This window comes from Marmota flaviventris, chromosome 10, assembly GCF_047511675.1.
Source record: "Marmota flaviventris isolate mMarFla1 chromosome 10, mMarFla1.hap1, whole genome shotgun sequence".
NCBI classification, from domain to species: domain Eukaryota; kingdom Metazoa; phylum Chordata; class Mammalia; order Rodentia; family Sciuridae; genus Marmota; species Marmota flaviventris.
In genome coordinates this window covers 79,396,548-79,410,283 of record NC_092507.1, presented here as the reverse complement: position 1 = coordinate 79,410,283, position 13,736 = coordinate 79,396,548, and positions in this window count along the sequence as shown.

Genomic DNA, 13,736 nt, shown 5'->3' with positions numbered 1-13,736 from the left:
GTTATAGGGCTAATGCATGAGAGAAAGCATATGAGAGTTCCTCATCACTGGTTAGTTATGTCTGTCTCCCTTTTTTGCCCCTCCATTTCTTCTAATAATTATTTAATTCCTTATGTTAAAATACTCCTTGCTTGACTACCTTGTGTTGCATCTATTTTTCTGGTTAATCACATGGTGTAACATTTTGTTATCTTGAATTCTTAGAACTAGAGAATGTGTTATGTTAAAAAAAAAAAAGTTTTATTTTTCAAAAAAAAATCCTCTTTCAGTACTGAAATACTATTTTACTGAAAGTTTTTCTTACATGATTTATACAAGGACCTTTCTTCTTAAACACAGCTCATAAAATGTAATTGTTTTCTTCTTTCCCATTTTTATCACCATTGAATAGTTTACTCAATACTTACTGTACAAATTGTATTGTAGCTCCAGGAATACATAAGAACAGATAATTTTTGTTAGATGGTAAAAAACATCTGACAACATGAGGGCTAATCATAAGCAGATATTTGTAAATTAAACTGCAAAAACCTTTAATATATCATTTGCTAAGAATACAGGGAGGTCCCTGTCTTTTAGGACCTCCCACTGATAAATAGATTTGTAAACAAAAAATTATAATATGGTATGATGGATTTAAAAATAGAAACACAGGTTGAGAGTCCCTTATCTGATTTGGGACCAGAACTGTTATGCATTTCAGGTTTTTAGGATTTTGGAAAATGTGCATACATACAATTAAGTATCTTGGGTTGGGACCCAAATTGAAACATGAAATTGATTTATGTTTCATATATGCCTTGTACATATAATCCATAAGTAACTTTATACAATATTTTTAGTGCATCTGCATTTTGACTGATCTATCACAAGAGGTCAGGTATGGAATTTTCCACTTATGATGCCATGTTGGTACTCAAAAAGTTTTGGATTTTTGGAGAATTTTAGATTTTTAAGGTTAGGGATACTCAACCTATATGTACCAGGGAAAACTTTATACTGAAGATAAAATATAAACTGGATCTTGAGGTATGGTGTGAAGTTTGCCAGGTATAGAAAGGAAAGGTCATTTCAAAGTAGAGAGGAAGCTTGTGCAAAGCAAGTAAAAGAGAATTATTTAGCCTAAATACCAGTGTAATTGGGAGAGTGTAGAAAAGCAAGCTTTATTGTGCTGGGAAAGATACTTGACATAATGTATAAGAGTTTGTACCTTATACTATTATCACCAAGGAACAAAGGAACCTAATAATCACATTTGTATTTCTGAAAAATAATGATGAGGGCTGGGGTTGTAGTTCAATGGTAGAGTACTTGACTAACATATATGAGGCACTGGGTTTGAACCTCAGCATCTCATATTTATAAAGGTTCATTAACAACTAAAAAAATATTAAAAAAACACTGAGGGCAATGTGAAGGATAGACTGAAATAAGGAAGGATTAGTATCATGGCTAGTTAGCACGTACTGCAAAATTCAGATGAAAACCAACAAGGCTATGAAACAAGGATTTGTAGTCACTCAATTTCCAAAGCAGCACGACTAGAATATTGTAAAATAGTTCCTACATTAAAGGTAGAAGTGATATCATTGAGAACATAATCTTTAACTTCAAAACCCTAAATAACAAGTCACAGCTATTAAATCATGTTTTTTACTTGTATAATAGTAAGTTTATTCTGGGAAAACAGGGTCCTTGCAATTAAAAAATATAATTTGGCTTGGTTTTTCAGAGAAAACTTGCTTCAAGATTCCAAAATTCTGGAACATTTGGATAAAATGAAACTCTAGATAAGTGCAATTATTGCAGCAACTTGGGAGGCTAAGAAAGGAGGAATATGAATTTGAGGACAGCCTGGGCAACTTAGTGAGACCCTGTCCCAAAATAAAAAATAAAAAGGGCTGAGAATGTAGTTGGTAGAGCACCTCTGGGTTCAATCCCTGGTATCACCACCACCCACAAGAAAATCAAATAACAATAACTTCACACCATACCTCAAGATCCAGTTTATATTTTATCTTCGGTATAAAGTTTTCCCTGGTACATATAGGTTGAGTATCCCTAACCTTAAAAAAACAAAAAAATCCAACTATTAAAAACCTAACTCTAGGTTACATTTTCTATAAACTTTCCTTAGTGAGTATTCTGACCAAAATAAAAATCCTCTACAATAAATCAACTTTATGAAACAGCTTCTCCAACAATATTTGACATCCTGAATAGCACTGTGTGAATCATAGACAACAGTGGTCAGAAAAAGAAAGCTAAAAATATTACCAGACATTACCTCTGCTTCCTTAAGAGTGAACTGCACAATTATCTTGCAAAAGTACACAAAATTTTACTATGCTCAGGCAGGATTATGTTTTAAATAACCTTCAAACAAAGGTATGAAGATTCATTCCAGTGTTCCCAGAGTACTGTTGGGGAAAAATGATCTAGTGAAACAAAAATATTCCTTCAAATTACTTACGTTGAGGTTCAAATTTTTACTTACTAGATGTTGTTGCATTGCTTAATTTCTTTTAATCTTAGCTTTCTTGTTTATAAAATATTTATAATAAAAAATAAGTTTTGATGGGCTGGGGTTTTGTGGGGTTGTGTAGAGAGCACTTGTCTAGCATGCATGAAGCACTGGGTTCGATCCTCAGCACCACATAAAATAAATAAATAAAATAAAGATATTTTTAAAAATAAGTTTTGTTAGGCTACTGATTACATGTACGATGAAAATGTATATATAAACCTAATTTAGAAAATTTGTCTTTGTAATAGAGGGAATGTTTCTGAAATAAATGCCAATGGTCTCCCTTCATATTTTAACAACATTGTTACAGTCTACTACACAGATTCTAGAAATTTATTAGTGACACAAATATGAACTCAATGGCATCTTTATAAGTACAATAGAAGAAGCAAACTTATTAGGAGGTATTAGCATACCCAAGCAATTTTGAGCCTGTATTTTCCTTCAGAAGTTGGAGGAACTTTAGATGCCTTAAAAACAAGCACAGTGCCAGGCATGGTGGTACAAGCCTGTAATCCTAGCAACCTAGGAGGCTGAGACAGGAGAATTGTAAGTTCAAAGCCAGTTTTGGCAACTTAGCAGATCTTGTGTCAAAATAAAAAAGACTGGTGATGTAAACCAGTAGTAAAGCACTCCTGGGATTCAATCCCTGGTACCAAACCAAAAACAAAACCAAACCCAAAAAGGTATGATTTCTGGTATCCTTTGCAATGTTATCTTGCTCCTTCTATTCCCAACTCATTTAAAAAAACCTTCAACCACACTGACAACTTATTTCTGCAAATCTCCTTTTTTTTAACCTGTACTACATCATCTATTTAGAGGCAAGTACTGTTCATATAAACAAACAAAAGCAAGAAACATATAATATGAAATTAAAAGGAAACAGCATGATTCTCTACATTCTCCTGCATAAGATATGGTACTTCATAAATAAAAAATAAAATACTGTGTATTGTATGTCTATTATTTTTAATGATATGCCTGAGTTACCAGTCTGCCACCCTGGGTTACCAATACTTACATAACAGAGGTGAATGAAATAACATAGGTAAAGTTCTAGAATAAAAAAGAGTTGGTGCTCTGTGTTCATGTCATGTTTACTATATATTATAAACGCTCTTTTATACCTACATTCCCACTATACTGCTTTCCCTGTTTCAGTTCTCAACATATAGATCTGTACACTCAAAAATAACACACGTTAGGAACGTGAACAACTATCTGTACACCAATATTCACAGCAGCATTACATTACCCAAGAGATAGAAGTAACCTAATTGTCTATCAACAGATGAATGAATAAAAAAAATGTGATACATATAATGGAATATTAATCAGCCTTATAAACAAAGAAAATTCTACCAGGTGTCATACTGTACACCTATAATCACAGCTAATTGGGATGCTAAGGCAGGAGGATTGCAAGTTCAAGGCCTGCCTGGGCAACATAGTAAGACCCTGTCTCAAAAAGATTTAGGGCCAGGCGCAGTGGCACACGCCTGTAATCCCAGTGACTCAGGAGGCTGAGGCAAGAGGATCATGAGTTCAAAGCCAGCTTCAGCAAAAGTGAAGTGCAAAGCAACTCAGTGAGACATGTCTCTAAATAAAATACAAAATAAGACTGGGGATGTGGCTCAGTGGTTGAGTGTCTATTTCAATCCTTAGTATCCCCCACCCACCACCAAAAATTAGGGATTTAGTAGTGGTAGAGTGCCCCTAGGTTCAATCTCTAGTCCCGCAAAAAATAAATATGTACAAACTAATGACATAGTATACCAAATCTGTGTCAAAATATCTGCGGCTAGCAGCAAGGTGAAAAAGCAGAAAACTGGTAGACAAATATATAAGTGGTCTGGACTCTAAGGGGCTGAAGGGATCAGCAGATGTGAAGTTAAGAGCGGCCTGTATGACTAGATTTTCTGAAAACTCATTTTAATCCTGGGCCTATTCTTTTAAAATCATCTGTTTTTTTCTTTTTCCAGTAACATCATGTTACTTCTAACAAGGATTCAGTTTCATAGCCTTTCCCCCAGTACCCTATCTAAAAAGAAACCGTCACTATTCTAAGGCAGTAATTTTCAACAATGGATAATTTTAGCCCTCTTCCCTGTTCCCAAAGACATTTGGCAATGTCTTGATATATTTTGGGGTTGTCACAACTGGGGGTGGGGCTAGAAGGGGTGCTACTGAAAGGTTAATAATCTTGAGAACTGTTTGCTAATCTTGTTCCCAGAATGCGCTGTCCCCAACTGCCAAACTGCAGAATGTATCCCCTCACCCGGTTGCAGGCAAACCGCCCACTCGCCCTGACCCGTCAATGAACTTCCCTCCCTGCCCTCTCCAAGGAAAGTATATAAGCTCTGCTTAAGCTGTTCTCAGGGCTCTTTGCTCTATTCAAGTGAGCTCTGAGCCCCAGCATGCTGGACCCCAATAAACCCTTTGCTGTTGCATGAGACAGTCTCTTGGTGGTCTCTTCCTCTGACGCTCGCCTGACCTTTACATTTGGAGGTTCCACCGAGATCCGGCAGCGGCGGACGAAAGACCCCCAATGGACCCCTCTCGGGGTAAGTAAGGCGCCTCTTTCTAGTTTCTGCTTTCTGGTTCCAGGTTTCAGGTTAGGGCTGTCAAAGTGGCTGTTGGTGAAGAGCATGAGCTCTCTCCAACAGTGGCTGACAGACGTGTCACAGAGCCACAGGCCACGTCCCTGGGGGACGCCCCAGAGGACTCTGGAAATTGAGGAACAGTAGTTTCCTCGACTCAGTATTCTGCAGTATTCTGCTTCGGATTCGGTTTGCCAGCCCATCAGGTTTTGCCGGCTACTCAGTCCTGTCTCAGTGTTGAACGTTTACTGTCTGTCTTTATCGTCTGTGTCGTGTGTCCTTGCTTTCACTGTTTGTGTATCTTTCATTATGGGACAGAGCACTTCAACGCCTCTGTCCCTGACCCTTGATCACTGGACCAAAGTCCGCTTAAGGGCTCAGAATCTTTCTTTTTCAGTAAAACGCCGGACCTGGCAGACTCTCTGTGCCTCAGAATGGCCCACCTTTGGAGTCGGATGGCCCCCAGAAGGATCTTTCTACTTCCCACTAATTTGAAAAGTCAGAGATATTGTCTTTGTCTTTCAGCCGGGACCACATAGCCATCCAGATCAACAGCCGTATATCTTAACTTGGCAGGACCTCTGCGAATCTCCTCCTCCATGGGTGAAGCCTTTCCTTGTCCCTGCCCCTGCTCCTACTCCTTCCCCCACGATTCTGTCTCTCAAACCCTCTGCTCCTCCTCCTCCTCCACCCTCTGTTCTCCCTGAGTCTCAAGATTTGACTCTACTGGACTCTCCTCCCCCTCCTTATCCCCTGCCCTCGTCCCCCAACCCCCAACACCCTCTAAGTGATTCCCCTGCTGCTGACTCAGCCTCTCCACCATTAGAGGAAGCTAAGCTGGCCCAGTGCCCTCCAGATGACTCCCCCACGGCACACACAGCCCCCCTTCCCCTGGAGGAAACTGGCCCAGCTAAAGAACTCAAAGAACTCGCCAGCGTTTTCACACCAGCCTACTTGGGATGACTGCCAACAACTCCTAGGGACTCTCTTCATGACAGAGGAACAAAAGAGAATCCTCCTGGAAGCTAGGAAAAAAATATCCTCGGACCAGATGGGCGACCGACACAACTTCCCCTTGAACCAACCCAACTGGGACCCCAACACCTTTGAAGGTAGGGAGCATCTGTCCACTTATCGCTGGGTTCTAATAATAGGTGTCCGAGCGGCCGCTAGGCGACCAACTAATTTGGCCAAGGTAAGAGAGATTATTCAGGGGCCTGATAAATCTCCCTCTATGTTTCTAGAGAGAATTATGGAGACATATAGGAGATATACTCCTTTCGATCCTCAGGCAGAGGATCAAAAGGCATCTGTCACGATGGCCTTTATTGGGCAAACTGCCCTGGATATTAAAAGAAAATTACAATGCTTAGATGGATTACAAGATACGACTTTGAGAGATTTAGTCAGAGAAGCCGAGAAGGTATACTATAAGAGAGAAACTGAGGAAGAGAAGGAACAAAGGAGGGAGAAAGAAAGGGAGCAAAGGGAGGATGAAAGAAGCAAAAGACAGACTAAGGCATTGACTAAGGTCCTGGTCACAACAACAAATAGGCCAGAAATTAAGAGACAGGGAGACAGAAAGGGATACCTGGGCCCACGCCAGAAGCCACCTCTGGCCTCAGATCAATGTGCCTACTGTAGAGAAAAAGGACACTGGGCCAAAGAGTGCCCTAGAAAGAAACAGCCACGCCAGCCAGCCATTCTAACTCTGGAGGATGACTGGGAAAGTCGGGGCTCGGATCCCCTCCCCGAGCTCAGGGTAACTTTTGAAGTGGAGGGGACCCCAGTAAACTTTGAAGTGGATACAGGGGCAGTATACTCAGCCCTTAAGGCCCCATTGGGCCCTCTATCAACTAAAAGGTCTCTGGTTCAAGGGGCTAATGGCAGTAAATATCGGGCTTGGACAACTAAGAGGACCATGAACCTGGGGAAAGGAAAAGTCCATCACTCCTTCCTAGTGATCCCAGAATGCCCGGCCCCATTGATGGGCAGAGATCTGCTCACCAAGCTCCGGGCCAGAATAACTTTTAACCCTGAAGGCCCCCAAATGGAATTTCTAAATCCTTCAGTAAAAACTCCTATAGTCATGGCTTTAACTATGTCAGTAGAAGATGAACATCAACTCTTCACACCCCCCAAGACTGATCAAACAGGCAAGCTATCCCAGAAATGGATAACAGATTACCCAGATGCCTGGGCAGAAACTGCTGGGTTAGGCCTAGCCGTAAAACAACCTCCAATAACAGTGGAGTTAAAAACCTCAGCCTCCCCAATTAATATTAAACAATATCCTCTGAGCAAAGAAGCTAAAGATGGGATAAGGCCCCATATTCAGAAATATCTGGCCTTAGGGGTCCTAAGGCCCTGTCAATCGGCCTGGAACACTCCCCTGCTACCAGTAAAAAAGCCAGGAACCGGGGACTATCGCCCCGTTCAAGACCTAAGAGAGATCAACAACAGAGTGCAGGACATTCATCCCACAGTACCTAATCCGTACAATCTGCTTAGCACCCTGAACCCTGAGCGAAAATGGTATACTGTTCCGGACTTAAAAGATGCTTTCTTTTGCTTGCCTCTGCATAAAGATAGTCAGTTGCTGTTTGCTTTCGAATGGGTAAACCCAGAAACCGGAACGTCTGATCAACTAACTTGGACCAGACTCCCACAGGGGTTCAAAAACTCCCTCACTCTCTTTGATGAAGCCCTCCACAGAGATCTCAACAACTTCAGAACTACGCACCCCGAAGTCACCCTGCTTCAATATGTGGATGACCTGCTACTGGCAGCCGATACCAAGGAAAACTGTGAGTCTGGGACCCAAGCACTATTATCCGAGCTTGCTCAACTCGGGTATAGAGCTTCTGCCAAAAAGGCCCAAATTTGCCAGCAAGAAGTAATCTTCCTGGACTATTCCCTTAGGGGCGGTAAACGATAGCTCACTGAGCCCAGAAAACAAACCGTTGTGCAGATACCACCCCATCTAACAAGAGGGCAAATGAAGAAGCTAAATTGGCAGCCCTAAACGGAGTAACCATGTTAACACTTTCCACACCGGGGGAACATAAGGACACTGACACTGAACTCCTCGACTTTACTGAGCCCAGCCTGCAATTTCAGAAAGCCCTACACTACATTAAAAATGTACATCAACTCACTCACCTTGGTTCAAAGAAATTGCAGGCATTCCTGAAGGATCAAGAACAGAGTTTTCCACTAACCGGCTCACAGCGAAAGGAAATAGCTGAATGGGTAACAAAAGCCTGTCGGGTCTGTCAATTGGTTAATGCTTACCCTTCCAAGCTTCCTGCAGGAAGGTGCCCTCGAGGAACCAGACCAGAACAATTTTGGGAAGTGGACTTTACTGAAATTAAGCCAGCAAGGTATGGGCTTAAATATCTCCTAATCTTTGTAGATACATTTTCAGGATGGATTGACGCCTTCCCCAAACAAAAAAGAAACGGCGCAAATGGTGGTCAAGAAGATCCTGGAAGATATTTTTCTAAGATACGGCCTGCCTAAGGTAATAGGGTCTGATAATGGACCGGCGTTCGTGGCCCAGGTAAGTCAGGGGTTAACCAGGACCCTGGGGATTAATTGGAAGTTACATTGTGCTTATAGACCCCAGAGCTCAGGACAGGTAAAAAAAATGAATAGAACCATTAAAGAGACCTTAAAGAAATTAAGCTTAGAGACCGGCATAAGATTGGACTATGCTCCTGCCTTATGCACTGTTTCATACAAGAAATACTCCCTCTGTTTCTTTGTGTAACTTCACCCACTATGAAATTCTCTATGGTGCCCCTCCTCCAGTAAGGGACCTAACCCCAACTCTAAGACCTAACGATCCCTTCCACACCCCCTTGCTTGACAGACTTAAAGCTCTTGAAAAAAACTCAGTGATACCTGTGGAAACAGCTGGCCACTGCCTACCAACCTGGGGACGAAGGAACTCCACACTGATATCAAGTGGGAAACTTCATCTATGTAAGACGACATTAGGTGTCATCCCTGGAACCCCGCTGGAAAGGACCATACCAGGTGCTACTTATAACACCTACAGCGGTAAAGGTAGACGGAATCACTTCCTGGATCCATGCCTCTCATCTCAAGCCTGCGCCCTGTCCAGACTCTGGCTGGAAATTGGAAAAGACTGGTAACCCTCTCAAATTGCGTATTCGCCGTGTGGATAAGGCTATGGACTCTCCCCTTGACCACCAGTAGTCCTAACCCTCATCAGCCCATTCAGCAGCGATGGCTAATCACAAATCCTACTGGACAAGAAGTATGATCTATCTCACATACAGCCCCCTTAGGGACCTGATGGCCATCTCTCCACCCAGACATTTGTCAGCTGGCTATAGGTCTTTCCTATTGGGATATCCCTGATGAAGAGGATCCCACTAAAATTCCATTAAATCCCTTGCGTACCATAGATAATAGAAACAAACATTATGGATTTAGGGACACGCGAGCCAGATGCAGGTTGGCTAACCTAGATTACTATGTTTGCCTGGTGGACTATCAAAGCCACAGTCAGTCACGGCTGTGTGGGGGAAAAACCGACTTCTTCTGTAAGTCATAAGGATGTGAACATACAGGGGCTACCTGATGGAACCCAAACCTCCGCCGGTTCTCAGACCATTGCCCCCTTGCTGAAGTAACAGGTACTGAGGTACCACTCCACCCATTCACTCCTCTCTTCTCCTGTCAGTGCCCACACCGGGTCCCACCAGGTCCTCTTACCAGCTAACCCAAAGCTCAAACCAGCTGAGGAGAGCCCTCAGATCCCTATCCAAGATGTAATGAAAATGGCCTTTAAAGTTGCTTTGTCATCACTGAAAACAGGTTACTAAGAATTTAAAGTCCCTCACAGGCTTTTTGGGATACTCACTCCAGTCTTCCCCTCTGCTCTACCTGTTCTACTACTCAAGTTTTTGTTGCTAGGAAAATCCCAAACCCCTTTCCCATTATTCTTTTACATCTCTCCTTCCTCATTCTCAGATCCACGGAGCTGCTCTCAGCACCGCCTTCCCCGTCTTCCCCCTCTGTACCAGGCCCACAGAAAAGTCTTAACTGACCTTCTCCAGAAGTCTTCACCATGGCTGACTTTAGGACTTTCAGCAAAAGAGTCCCTATAAAAGAGTTCAGTATAGATAAACTTCCTCTTTTCATGTTGCCCTGTTCTACTTGGCCACTGGCTGGAAAAATCAGCACTCCTAAGCTAGACACCCCCTTACTAGTTTTTCACAAAATATGTGAACAAGGCCTCTGGCCTTGAGCTGGGGCTTCACAGAGATGGCTACATTTCTAAGATAAAAAAGTTATCAACTGGGCTCCATGGTAACAGCTGGCAGGGGGGGAAAAAAAAAAAGAAAGAAAAATTTCTCCCCCTCCCAGGTGTCCTTGAAAAGTTAACTTGCCCAGAACAGAGGAAAAAACATAAACAAAAACTGCTTTTTGTGAACTTCTGCAGACTGTGAACTTCTGAGCCCCTTCCCTTACATGTTGAGTACAAAATTCTGAAACTACCTAAACTTGGGGTTCAGGGGATTAATTGATTACAACAGAAGCAATGCCCTTTGAATCCGGTTGCAACCAAATAGGACTGTTTCCCTGTCTTCGGTGCTATCTTAGGTGCCTTGCCTTGTCCGTCCCTACAACAGTTTAATTCTATATACTTAAACATTATTTATGTTTTCATGAAATTGTCAACAGATGTGATTAATTGTATAATGGTGCAGATGTTTCCCAGAGTGCTCTATCATGACGCAGGTTCATTTGAAGATCAAATAAGGGGACATACAACCCGGTTCCGCCGGGAACCTGTATCCCTCACTTTAGCCATCCTTTTAGGAATAGGAGTTGCTGCAGGGGTGGACACAAGAACCACTGCCCTGGTCCGTGGGACACAACAAATGACCCAATTAGAGACAGCAATGGACCAAAACTTAAAGATATTAGAAACCTCCATCACAGCTTTACAGGAATCTTTAACCTCTCTCTCTCTGAAGTTGTTTTACAGAACAGGCGAGGGTTGGACCTCCTCTTCATGAGAGAAGAAAGCCTTTGTGCTGCATTGAGGGAAAAATGTTGTTTTTAAGCCAACCATACTGAAGTTGTAAAATAATCTATAAATAAATTAAAAAGATGCCTTTAAGAGCGTCAACAAGAGAGAGAAACCCAAAAAGGGTGGTATGAGTCTTGGTTCACACAGTCCCCCTGGTTAACTACGCTTTTATCAGCCCTGGCCGGTCCTTTAATAATCCTTATATTGTTGCTAACTCTAGGACCCTGTTTGCTCAACCGTGTAGTTTCCTTTCTCCAAGCTCAAATTGGACAAGTCAAACTTATGGTAATCAGACAACAATATACCCCACTAGCAGACATAGAATGTGACACCCCCCAATGATCACTTTTATGATTAAAAGTAACCAGAAGAAGAAGTGGGAAATGAAAGGTTAATAATCTTGAGAACTGTTTGCTAATCTTGTTCCCAGAATGCACTGTCCCCAACTGCCAAACTGCAGAATGTATCCCCTCACCCGGTTGCAGGCAAACCGCCCACTCGCCCTGACCCGTCAATGAACTTCCCTCCCTGCCCTCTCCAAGGAAAGTATATAAGCTCTGCTTAAGCTGTTCTCAGGGCTCTTTGCTCTATTCAAGTGAGCTCTGAGCGCCAGCATGCTGGACCCCAATAAACCCTTTGCTGTTGCATGAGACAGTCTCTTGGTGGTCTCTTCCTCTGACGCTCGCCTGACCTTTACACTACTAGCATGTAGTGGGTCTAAGCCAAGGATGTTGCTAATGACCCTACAATGTACAAAACAGCCTCCCCCCACCCCCCCCCCCCACACAAAAAATAATGAACGCTAATAATACTGAAGTTGAGATATTCTGTTCTAAGGCTTTATTAAGTTTCTTGATTTACAGTAGTAACGGGTCATAAGTTAAAATTTTTCTCCTTTTATTCCCTACTTTCTCTTTTCATTTATTTTAAGGAAACTGGATAAGGACTGGTAACACTTTGGTGAGAGGCTGCTTATAATGTTGTCATTCTCTTCACTTTAGGTAATCTTACCTGTGATACTTATTGACCCTGGGTAAGAAGAAAAAGAAAGCGTGGTAGAACAGGACTTCTGGCTAAGGGGCCAGGGTCAGAGAAGGAAACAAAAAATCCAAATTGAAGACAAAAGAAGGCGAGTGCCTATGCATACTATCTGGACTGAATACTTTTTTTAATGGTCACACAGTCATCTATAAGTTTGACAGATATAATTTAGAGAACTTTATGAGGAAACATCTGTATATTTATTTAAATAAGATTATAACCAAAATTTTAAAACCTAACTGAAAAATTAAATCACATATTTTTCTACAACTCAACACACTACTTATAACTCAACCTATTATTTAGAATTACCTTAAACTTCTATTACATTTGAGGAGCAATAACCTAATGAGTGCATACTACTACTATCAGTAATAAGAACAAATACTTCTGTTTTTACTTTCGTCTTATATTAAATAGAAGCAGACCTGCTGTAGAAATATAACTCATTTGATATAATTTAGGTGTTTTGAGAAATCCACTAACATTGTTAGGCCCCTAGATCATTAGGGTAATTCATTGTTTAGCTACATATTAAAATGGTGCCTTCTTACAAACACTGAGGAAAACAATTCAACAGCACATACTATAATTAAAAATATGCACACCCCATGACCCAGAAATTCCCCTCCTTTTTTACTTATATGAATATACCCATTCATATAAGTAAAAAGTGTATAAAAATGTTCTTCACTAGCACTATTCCTAATAGCCCAGAACTGGAAATTCCTCAAATGTTCATCAAAGATAGTATGGATAGAATGGATAGTAAATTTTGGATGTAATAAGAAATGGATAAATGGAACACTAAATGCAGCAAAGATAATGAAAGAACTACAAATATATGCAACTATATTGGTCAATGTCACTTTGGTAGGTTAAATAATAGCCTCCAAAGATGTCCAGATCCTAATCTCTAGAACCTGTGACTATCATTTAAAATGGTAAGAGACTTTGCACATGTGATCAAATTCAGAATTTTGAGATGGGAGGATTATTCTGAAATATCTGGAGGAGCCATAAATTCCTTTCAAGGTTAAAAAAAGTGTCATAAATGTAAGAGAGAAGAAAGATCTGACTATGTATGAGAAGATGATGTAGGAATATCAGCAGACACATGGAAGAAGGGGCTATAATCCCAGTAATGGCAGTCATTAGAATCTGAAAAAAAGCATCAAAAAGGATTCTCCTCTCACAATCCTAAGGAATCAACCTTGTGGATACCTTGATTTTGACCTAATGAAAGTCCTGATTTAGGACTTCTCATCTCTAGGACTGTATGAGAACAAATTTGTGTTGCAGGCAAAACTAATCTATGACTTTAAGTGAGAATAGTAGTTACTTCTAAGGAAGAAGAAGACAGTATTAAGGTAAGGGCCCGGGTGCTTTTAGGTTGTTCATAATGCTCTGTGTCTACTTAATCTGAGGGCTGATGCTGAATGTATTTAATTTGTACAGACCTTTATTTGTGCACTCTCCAGTATGTATATAGGTA